The 12,467-nt window shown below is 30.8% G+C and overlaps 1 protein-coding gene and 1 long non-coding RNA gene across 3 annotated transcripts in view; one reads left to right on the forward strand and one right to left on the reverse strand.

The window, feature by feature from the left end:
- Positions 1-12,467, forward strand: part of LOC107838885 — a 33,195-nt gene that overhangs the window by 9,485 nt on the left and 11,243 nt on the right. The gene's annotated exons all lie outside the window — the stretch shown is intronic.
- On the reverse strand, positions 1,624-9,967 carry LOC124886740. The gene is made up of 2 exons (XR_007044125.1): positions 8,275-9,967; positions 1,624-2,008 (listed from the first exon to the last, which is right to left on the reverse strand). It is a non-coding gene; the product is annotated as an uncharacterized LOC124886740 (long non-coding RNA).

The raw sequence follows: 12,467 nt of genomic DNA on the forward strand, positions 1-12,467 counted from the left end.
CTATATCGTCGACATATTTCTGTCTTTGGTTTTAATAGAGATGAGTTAGAAGAAGGCAGAGAGTTTTTTTTTTGTAAAGCTGTATATTTTATTGATTGTCAACTCCTTCTTAAATAGTAATATTACAATTAAAAATAGATTAAACTTACAATAAAAGAAAACCTATTTGCTACAAAAAATAATAACTAATCAGTCTCCTACAACAAATAGGAATCCCAATTTGACTAGGAGTTGTATGTAAAAAAAAAAAAAGGAAAAAATCAAAAAAATAAATCGCGTGCGTTATTTCTTAAATCAACTTTTAACGCTCCTCCTTGCTTTGGGAATTGCAAAATTTTGATCTTCTGTCTTGGATCTCCACACTTGATAATCGAAAGTGCCCTTGTGAATAAATCTGCAAATTTATCTTTCGGCTTATAGTGAACTAAATTCACTTCTCGTCTTGAATGCAACCCTTAACTATTAAATCCTTTTGGCATGTCTTCATGCTTTGTTTATATCTTGAATTTAAACTTACCCCTTTTATTTTTCTGAATCATAGACAACTCCTCCATTGCTTCAATTCTTTTAGGAACATTGAAATCTCCTTTAAACCCGAGAGGTTCACATATTGCTTGTGCTTTTTCAATTAGATGATCATCTTCTAATTTTTTCAGCTTATGATCTTTTTCATGTTCTACAAAAACATTTTCCATTGGATCAAATGAGAAATATTTATCTCTCATCTTAATATTTAAAATTTCTTTTCAGCACCATTATTGATGAAGCAATGTTTATCCTCAGAGGATACTTTGTATCCTTTTTCTACCAACTGACAAATACTCAATAAGTTTTGATTAATATCAGGTACATAAAGAACATCTGAAATTGCTTTATTACCTGAACTTGTTTTGATGACAATAGTTTCTTTTCGTTCAACAAGAATCTGGTCACCATTTCCAATCCTAACTTTAGATATTTCAGTAGGCTTTAATTCTTTAAACAAACTCTTGTTATAAGTCATGTGGTTGGTGCAACCGCTATCAATCAACCAAAAATTTGTTGAAACCTTACTTGAGATACATGTTGCAACAAAAAGATGGTCTTCTTCTTCTTCTTTGACCACACATGCTTCTGCTTCATGCTTCTCAAATTTGCTTTTGCAAATAACTGCTTCATGGCCAAGTTGATTGCACTTAATGCACTTCGCGTCTGGCCTTTTCCAACATCTGTATGGTGGATGACCCATTTTTCCACAGTGCTCACAAGGTGAGTAATTTTTTTATATTTTTACCTATTCTTTGAGTTTTATGGTTGGCTATTAAGGCTCCTTCAACCATACCATCCTGCCTCATAAGTTTCCTTCCAGAGCCTGAAAAGAATTTAACAACTCTGCCAATGTAATCTTTGGACAAATCTTGTGTATTTTTCAAGGTAGTTATATATGCTTCATATCTTTTGGGCACTGTAACAAGAATTTTTTCAACAATTCTTGAATCTTTAAATTCAATGCCTAGTAATCTTACATTGTTAATAATGCCAAGTAATCTGTTCGAGTATTCTTTGACTGTCTCAGAGTCTTTCATTCTCTGCAACTCACTCTCTTATTAAATTCAGCACTTGTATTCCTCGAATTCTTTCATCTCCAGCATATTTTTTCTTCAGATTTCTCGAATTCCTCGAATTCAGGTCTCAAAAATTGACAACTGAACTTGCACCGCGACGCGGTGAAATCGCGGACCAACACTGGAAAGTGAAAACTTTGATTTCCCTCTTTACCGCGACGCGCCACGGTCGGGGACCAACACTGAATTTTGCCAAATGGGATTTCAAGCTGCTCCGCGACGCGTCATAATCGCGCTACTCCATTGGAATTCGACCAACACCATTTTCTTGATTGGCGCGACGCGGTGACTGCACCAATGTGGATTTCTGACTTCAACTTTCCTTTCTGATCTATGTTCCTATGTCTTTTATTCCTTCCACCATTTCATATCATCAATGTATCTAATTCATCAAGATTCTAGCCCTGAAAGCACTAATCATATCCATTAGGTATGGAACGGGATTAAAGCTGAATTATACTCAAGAATTCACATTAAAGTTCTCAAAACAAGTCCAAATCTAGGTGCATATTGGTGCTTTGTACATATAAATATGCCCAAGATCACTCCCTCAAGAAAAATAACTCTAAATACCAATTGTTGGTTTTAATAGAGATGAGTTAGAGAAGAAGGCAGGGAGTTTTTTTTTTATAAAGCTACGTATTTTAGTAATCATCAACTCCTTCTTAAATAGTACTATTACAATTAAAAATAGATTAAACTTACCATAAAAGAAAACCTATTTGCTGCCAAAAATAATAACTAATCAGTCTTCTATAACAAATAGGAATCCCAATTTGACTCGGAGTTGTTGTAAAAAAAGGAAAAAATCAAAAAATACATCGCGTGCATTATTCCTTAAAGCGACTTTTAATACGGTCCTATTTTGTCTTTGGTCCGGATAATTGGGTTTTTCACACTTCTATGCTGTTCAGTGGGTGATAATAAATTAAACCACTTAGGGGTCGTTTGGTAGAGTGTATTGAATTGTTAATGTATGCATTAGTTTAATGTGTACTAGTAGTACCTTGTTTGGTATACCTTTTTATCCTATGTATAACTAATGCAAGCATTAGTTATACATTCTATTGTGTATTGAGGTGTGATTACTAATACCTCAAAATCCATGGCATTAGTAATGCAATGATCTAATGTATGCATTAACATGCTTAAAGATCCTATTATCCCTCAAAAACTTTTCCGCATCCTTTCCAACATATATATTGAGGGTATTATGTAATTTTTTTTTCCTAGAAATTATATAATTCATGTTGTTTTAATAAATCGAACCAAACACTGCATAAAAAAATACAAGCATAACTAATGCAAGCATAACTAACATAAGTATTACTAATACAAGCATTACTAATACATCATATTTTGCATTATTCTTATACACTCTATCAAACAACCCTTTAGTGGTCGTTTGGTAGAGTGTATTGGAAAGCTAATACATGCATTAATTTAATGTGTACTATTAATACCTTATTTGGTATACTTTTTCACTTTATGTATAATTAATACTTGCATTAGTTATACGCTCTATTGTGTATTGAGGTGTGTATTACTAATACCTCAAAATCTATGGTATTAGCAATGCAATGGATCCAATGTATGCATTAACATGATTAAAGATACTATTATCCCTAAAAAAAATTTTCGCATCCTTTCCAATATATATATGGAGGGTATTTTTGTAAAAAAATTTTCTTTTTCAGAAATTATTTAATTCAATTTATTTTTAATACATCAAACCAAACACTACATAAGAAAAATACAAGTATAACTAATGCAAGCATTATTGATACAAGTGTTACTAACACACCATATTTCGCATTATTTTTATACACTCTACTAAACGAAACGACTCCTTAGGGAGGAGGTAGTGGACATGGTTAGATGACTTGTCTCACATGGTGTGGCTGGTTTAGCCGTTGGACATCACTTCGTACAGTTGATTAGACAAGACATGAACTGTAAATGTTCGCTACAACATAAGTTTGGTTGCTGAGAATGACATAATGCTATGTGTCAAATAGATAAGCTGCGATACTTACAAGTCTGGAACCAAAGATTACGTAAATATGGAAGATGACATTCTTTTCTAAACAAACTAAAGCGGATTGACACGATGGGGTTATATCAATATTAAAATGTTAAGGGAAAACACTCAAATAATATCGTTGAACTATCAAAAATGGATATATATGTTATCCGTTAGCTTATCTATGCAACTACCGATATAGAAAAGGTTCATTCGTGCTATTATTTTTTAACGTTGGCTTTGCATAACTATTTTTACCACGTAATCTCCTATTAGACATCAACGCCACAAAATCCAAATCAACTAATATTACTTAAAAATAAAAATTAAGAAAATGAGACTTATTAAAATAAATCCTTACCCATACCCTACTCAACTAATGGATCCGATTTTTATTTTAATAAAGACCAATTTAATTTTAACAGTATAGTTCGGATTTTATTTTAATGGTTCTAATTTTTAATTTGATTTTAGGTTATACTGGTTGATTTAGATTTGGAAACGTGGACTTGTAATAAGAATTCATGTGGCAAAAAAGCTTTTTCAAAACAACCGTTAAAAAATAATGACATGAATGAAGCTTGTAGTAACATCAGTGGCATAAATAAGTCAAACTTTTAACGGATGATATAAATGAATAATTTTTAATAGTTTGATGACATATTTGAATTTTTATTTCAAATTTAAAATATGTGCAAATATATTGATGCAAGCACCCAAGTACAATGAAGAATCACTGCCGAGTGGGTTTGCTTCAATGCAGGGTTAATATGGTTCAAGCCTATGGTGCCCCCAATACATATATTTGAGGCATTGCTCTCTATCACATATCGTGAAAATGTAGATTCATTCTAATACATAATTATTTGATCCCATATTTAAATGATACCTGATCAACTGATCTTAGCTTTCTTCTCCCAAAGAATATACGCGTTCTTGAAGCAATTCTTGTTTTTTTCTTGGCAAAATAATTTGTTAGACCTCTCTACTTGTATGCATTTATAATGGATTCTTTTACTCATTCTTTTACCAACAAAACATTTCTAATTCAGTAAAACATAATATTTTAAAAAAAATTATTACTACTTGGTATGCTATGTATTACAATCGATTACACATGAAGTTCACATCATTTTTTAATACCGTGTAAGAGATTAAATATTATAAAAAATAATTACTCCATCAAATACCCCCTCCTGCCAACCTCTCATCTTCTTCATATCTACCACTTCGTTCATCTCTTCTTCTTTATTAGATCCCCTCCTGCTCCCTCCACTTCATTCTCCCATCCATCCCTTTTTCTCTTCTTCAAAAGAACCCCACCCTTCCTTTTTAGGCTCCTCCCTCCTCATTTCTGCTTCTTTAGATTCCTTTTACGATAAAATAAATAAAAATTAGAGAAGAGATTATAAAAAGTTTCAAATTAAAAGAAATTTTATGGTGTTTTTCAATATTTGTAGTATTATCCGATGGTAGAAGGAGGGGTTGGGAACTTTTTGTGATTTTATTTATTTATTTTTTAATTTAGTTTTAAAGAGTAATAATTTTTTCTTTTTAATCTGGTGAAAAAGAGATCCGCGGTTTCTACTTGAAAACTTGGTTTAATTTAATATGACTTTGCATTAAAGAGAAACATAAAACAAAAACACAAAAATTGATTGAAACTTTAAAGGTGGTGAAAATTGAGAAAAAATGGATGGTGGAATCGAAAAATTTAATCGATTGAACCAAAAATTTTGAAAACATTAAATTTTTTGGTGACAAGGCCAGATCAAAATATTTTTTAATTGAAATTAGGAGCCACTGAAACAAGTATGAAGTTCCATTGTAAAAACTATCGTGAGGAGTTTGGAGTGGTTGAAAGGTGAGGTAAAGAAAAGAGGGGGCTTTGAGGAAAGAAGAAAGAGGATCGTCATGCTTTTTTATTTATTTATTTATTTATTTATTTTTTAATTATTTTTAGTTAAAAGTTTTATTAGTATGCGTTTTATACATGTGTTTAACACATACAAGTACATGAGTCCAGTAGATCATTTTTCCTTTTTTCGTTTGTCATTGAAGTTCATGCATTTTCAATTAACTAGAATTTTAACTTCGTAATAAAAAAAGAACAGTTTAGTGCACTAAAACTCCTACTATGTGCGATGTTTGGGAAAGAGACAAACCACAAGAATTTATTCTAACCTTATCCTGCATTTCTCCAAAAGATTGTAATTTACTCTTAAAATTATATGTAATTTATATTGTAAGAAATTAATTAGATAATTATTTGTAATTCATATTGTAATTCAATATGAGATGTCATGGTGTATTCTTTTTGCGGACCATGTAGTTTTGATTGACGAAACTTGTAATGTTGTTATTGCTAAGTTGGAGATTTGGAGGCAAACCGTAAAGTCTTAAGGATTTTGGTTGAGTAGGTCCAAGATGAAATATTTGGAGTCTAAGTTCAGCAAGGTGACACATAAAACTTATGTGGTTGTAAAGCTTAATACTCGGGTCATTCAAAAGAGAGATAGTTTCAAGTATCTTGGGTTTATGATCCAAGGGAATAGAGAGATTGATGAGGATGTCTCTCCTGTATTGAGACAGGATGGATGAAATGAAGGCTCATTTTCTAAATTTTTTGATAAGAAGGTGCCTCCTAAACGCAAAGGCAAATTCTACAAAATGATGGTTAAACCAGTGTTGTTGTATGAAGCGGAGTATTGGTCAGTCAAGAACTCTCACATCCAAAAGATGAAGGTGACGAAGATCATGAGAATATCATGGTGGATATGAAAATTTATTAGGAAAGGTAGAATTAGAAATGAGGTTTTCGAGATGAGGTGAGAGTTGCTTTGGTGAAAGCCAAGATGCAAGGTTGAGATGGTTCAGACATGTGATGAAGAAGTGCATTAATGTCCCAATGCGGAGGTATGAGAGATTGATTAGAGATGATTTCAGGCGAGATGAAGATAAATCGAAAAATTACTGAAGGAAGGTGATTCAGCATGAAATGGGCCAACTTCAGCTTATCAAGGATATGACACTGGATAGAAAAGAGTGGAGGAGGCGAATTAGGGTAGAAAATTAGTAAGACGGAGTAGGTAGGAGGACTTTGTTTTGTTATCTGTGCTAGTAGTCATAGGGCTAGTCTTGTTTCAGAGTGTGTTATCGTTTGTTATATTACTTGGTGATAGTCTTGTTTATGTTATTAGCTGGTGTGTTAATACCTATTGTTTTGTGTTCCTTTATTATTTCTTTTCTAGCATCATTTTATCTTGAGCCGTAGGTCTATCAGAAACAACCTCTCCGTAGGTCTATCAGAAACAACCTCTCTATCTCACCTCTAATGTAGTGGTGTAACATCTCCAGATCCTATTTTGTAGAAATATACATGTAGTGGTGTAACATCTCCAGATCCTATTTTGTAGAAATATACTAAGTATGTTATTGTTGTTTCATATTACAGGAAATTTGGGTCCACCCATAAAGGGTGTTTAGGCCAATTAAGGCAATTAAGTTATCCTAATATTTTTTTGTATGAGTATGCTTGTGTTTTATAATAAAGAACAATATACAGTATTGGGGGTTTAGATTGTAATATAGGGATTACTCTCAACATATCCCACCACCATCGACTAGTGAGTTTAACCGCGGTTCATCATAATGTTCCGCTTTTGCTACACAAAGAACAAGTTCTCATTTTATGATTTACATATTACTATCTAATTTTATTGAATATAAACTTTCTGGTATCAGGAGCCATTGATGTTTTCCAATTTGAAAAATATAAATTAGTTCTATTTCATTTTTGTTTGATTCGTGAACGACGTGACTATATGTTTTTGTGCAATTGGGATGGGTTAATTTGTTCAACCTTGAACACTGCAATTGTTTCTGCCATAAAAATCTGAGATTAGTTTTCAGATCTAAAATTATGCGTACTTGGTTTATTGTTTAACCTATGTATGATACTTTTTTTAAGGATAAATTACACAAATTTCATACTTAAAAGACTATATTATCTAATATCCGTTACTTTTTAAAAATTTACATAAAATTTTATTTTTTAACTCTACTCTTGATACATATCAAGAAAACCTCACATACTATTTTTTTACTCCACCATTAACTCATTCAAGATTTTCTTCCCTGAAATATCTCCCTAACTATCAACAATTAAATCATCTTTCTTCCTAATTTTTTCTCTTTCATTAATGCTTAAATATCTTCCTTCCTGATTTTTTCTTCTCCATTAATACATGTAATTTTTTTTCCTCTCCTAAAATCTCTCCCATTTTTTTTTTTTAAATCTATTGATACATATATAAATTTATTTAGTTATTCATACATATTTATTTTTTTCAATGGTGATTCATATTTTTTTCAAGAGCAGCATTTCCTTCTCTTTCTTTGGCAAATTCACTAGTCAATTGTTTGGCTAGTAACTCCTGTGACGATAACAAATTCTTAAATTCTTTCAGGGATGGTTGTTTAGCCCATCCTTGAATTGATGTCACAAAGAAAATAATTCTAGTTTCAAACCACGAACGATAATTCTTCTCATTCGTGCTTCAGCGATAGACCCGTCCGTATTCAATAAAGAAATCTCAGTACATAAGTTCTTAATCTTTAAAAAGTACTCGACAATAAAAAGATTACCTTGAGTGGTGCTCGCTTATTCATTCTCCAATATTTGTAGTCGGGCTTCATTCTTCTTATTGAACAACTGATCGAGGGTCCTCCATATTTCATGAGCTGATTTGCGCCTTATCCTCACCCACAAGGTATGATTCCATACATTTCTTCCATACCTTATAATTTGACTGATTCAATAGCTCCATTTCCAGTCCATTAACACGACCGTTTTAAATTCATTCGAACAAAGCAGTTGAATTGACCACAAACCCTATCTTGAAATAAACACAAGTCAATCTATGACTTTGGCTTTGATACCATGTAGAGAATAGCAGAAGAAATGTGTAGTTGGAGAGATCTTCTGCTAGCCCAAGATTGTTAACTAAGATAGGAGGATTCAACTAAGAAGAGGAAGCTAGAAAGGTGAAGGAAGATATTGTAAAGGGAGAACTTGGATTTCTTCGCTGAAGGTGCGATCCCCCGTTCCATTGGAGGAAGACTGCATGAATATACTCTGTATTGAATTTGTTTTTGGATGGTTACAAATGTACTAGACACTTATCTATTTATACTAGTCTATGGATGGTTCTAAAATTTCTTCTAGATACATCTACAAGAATATTCTAGCAAACTTTATCTTCTAGCTATCTAAGAATAATCTAGATATTTTTGTAAGTTAATTATCCTAAATATTATGTTAGAGTATTCTAGAGACTTTACTACAAAATTATGATATTAATTCACAAGATTATTCTAGAAATTTTAACTAGAAAACTATGATATTCATGATTATTCTAGAAAATTATGATATTCATTCTTCCAAAAAATCTACTTTAGATATTTTTCACATGTTGAGAACACAAAATAATTTGATGTTGAATAAATTAACATTTTTAAAGCATGTTCAATATTATAATAACTATATTTAATGTTAAATTCATTAGTATTTTAAAGTAAAACTATGTAAAGAGTCATGGTTAGATGCAAGTTTGTGAACGTAAAATATGTCTACAAAAGATATGTTGGCAGATTTATTGATTAAGCTTTTGTCTAGAGATACATTTGTAGGACATACCAGATTCCAAGGCTTGCGTAGATTTTAAGATATTTAATTTTGTCCTTTATTTTTCCATGTTCACAAAACTAATGTTCTTTAATTATCAATAAAGTTGATTTACATACATATTTTAGTGTTGAATGTTATGTGCATTCTTTATTTATTTTAAATATATCGAGTAGACAAGAGGTTAACTTTTTTATACAGGTAATCGCCTCCTTGTCTTAGTGATAAATGGAGATGGGATTGGATTGGATTTTAAGCAAAATTATCAAATGACTAATTTTAGAGCAATCAGCTTAAAATAAGAGAGACTTATGAATAATGGACATAAGGTCGTTAAGGTGAAAAATATTATCTAGTCTACTTAGAGAGGTAGTTGTGAGTTTAAATGATATTGTAGGTCAAGAAATTAAAATTTAGATACTTTTGGTGTTTGAGTATCATATGTACAATATTTTTAACGAGACAAATGTGTGCTTTTGTTGACCAATTAGGTTAAATATAAGTTCATTCAGGGGCGAATCTACTGTATCCGGTGGGGTTCCCGAAACCTCTACCCGCTACCGTAAGACTTATAATTATATTAGAAAAATTCTCAATGGATTTAAATATTGACAGGTTGGAACCCATAACAAAATAATGGGATAGCTTAGTGGTAAGAAGGCATACTTGAGATGCATGCCGTGTTGCTCTTGGTCATGAGTTTGAACCTCTGTGGAGGTTACATTTTTCTACAAATTACACAAATACACAACTTATGTTTCCAATATTACAAAAAATGCCAACTCTTTAAACATATTATAAAAATCTCAACATATACACAGAATGCTATGTATCTGTCGGCTATGTTATGTATATTAATAGAGAGAGAGTAAAGTAATTAAAAAAGTGGAAGAGAGTGTAATTACTTCCAAAAGGGTTGGTATTTATGTTATTTATACTAAATTTTTTTGTTTAATATTTTTCAGCCTTATTTATTTTGTTGGAAACTCACAAATTTGAAATCTTGGATCTGCCTCTGAGTTCATTCTCAACTTATTGTTGTGTCAGACCCAAAACCCTTATGATGCCTCGATATGTGCCCTTTGTGATTATAATCAAATAATTGAGACTTAGTTGGATATTAGCTATGTTAGTGTGTTTTCAAAAGGCCATGCAGACAAATTTGATCTGGAGGAGCATATGTAAAAATAAAAAACTAGTGTTAAGGAAATCATAACAAGAGAAAGATCATCAATGGAACCTATTATGAATACAAGAAATGATGACTAATGAGATTTTGAGAGTGTATTAAATGTGATTCATACAATTTGGAAGATTACACTTGATGGAAGGCTATATACTCTAAACAAATGTATAACACTTAGCTTTTCTAGTACAATAAAATATAACGATCATTTATTACGGTATTTCACTATAACAGTATGATTTTTCCTGAATTAATTTTTCATATTATATTTTACTTCTCTATAACAATATTCAGCCTATAACAACAATGCCATTCTTTATAACAACACACTCTTTGTAAATTATCCCTTTATAATAGTCATATTCAAATATTATGTAATGAGATTTTGTAAGAAATATATTATTTATAAAATAAAGTATTAAAATATTTATAGTAATCATCATTAATTTCATTGCATTTGCATGTAATACATTTTAAGTATGAGTATCTAAAAGAAAAAATTGTATTTAAATGGTGTCCATAACTTATACTAAAAATTACACAAATACACAATTTATGTTTTCAATATTACAAACAATTTCAACTCCCTAAATATATTACAAGAATTCCAACATATAAACAGAATGTTATATATATGTCGGCTATGTTATGTATATTAATAGGGAGAGAGAGTAAAGTAATTAAAAAAGTGGGAGAGAGTGTAAGTACTTCCAAAAAGATTGGTATTTATGTTATTTATACTAACTTATATGCCCTCCATTTTAAAAAAAAAAAATCTATTTTGACTTGACACGGAGTTTAAGAAAATAAATAAGATTTTTGCATCTTGTGATCTTAAATTAAAGTTATTCCAAATATAGCAAAACACCCTTTAATCTTGCGGTCTTAAACATGCCACGTGGAAAGTTGAAATTAAAGTGTTTCAAAAAAGAAAAGGATTATTCTTTTTAAAACGGACTAAAAAGAAAATTAAGTCATTCTTTTCAAAATGATGATAGTTATAAATTCAAGAAAGGCTATTATTTGCCTTTTCAATTTATAATTAATAAATATGAAAATCAATTGAGATTTTAGATTTAACAAATACTTTTGTTTGCATTTATAATGTAAAAAATACAAAAAAATCTAATTTTGCATATTTTTGTTTATAATAGTTAAATAAGATCTAAACCCTCAATGTCCAGTATACATATATAACAAAACTTAACTATAACAATCATGAAACTTTTAGAAAAACATTGCCGTTATAGAGATGTTTAACTATATGTGGGTCGCACAATCTACTTTTGTGTATGAATTATTGTGGAGATAAAACGAAAATATGTTTCTCAGATTAGAAAAGTGCTCTCGTTATGTGTGAATGGAAGCTGTAGAAAATTCGAACCCATCCATAAGGGGTGTTTTAAGGTCTATCAATGTAATTAAGTTAACTGTAATATTTTCTATATAAATATACTTATAGCATATAATAGGAATAGTATGCAGTATTTTTTTTCGCTTTACTCTCATCTTTCAATCAATATGGATTTAGAATTGTGATATAGGAATTGCTCTAACATATTATGACAACCACTATCAATCAATAATTTTATTTGAGGTTCATCCTAATCTTCCGCTGCAGTAAGAACAAGTTCTCATTTTATGCTTTACTTGCTATCTAATTAATTTAGATTAATATTGTATGTAAACCTTCACATATATATTGTTAGGCTTCACAAAATAACCTTAAAAAAGTGTGTTTTGATAGAAAAAGGAAGATCTTATTTTGAAAGCTTTATTATTAAGTGAAAAAGGAGCAATAGTAAAACACCTTTGCCATGTACGATACATGGTAGTTCAAGGGTGAGACTAATAAAATATTATTTTAAGCCTCTAATAATCTGAGGCTCCACTCCCCAAAAAATATAGTAGTGACTTTTATACAACAACAACAACAACAAACCCAGTGTATTCCCACCTGGTGGGGTC

Source organism: Capsicum annuum, chromosome 8 (genome assembly GCF_002878395.1).
Source record: "Capsicum annuum cultivar UCD-10X-F1 chromosome 8, UCD10Xv1.1, whole genome shotgun sequence".
Classification (NCBI taxonomy): Eukaryota; Viridiplantae; Streptophyta; class Magnoliopsida; order Solanales; family Solanaceae; genus Capsicum; species Capsicum annuum.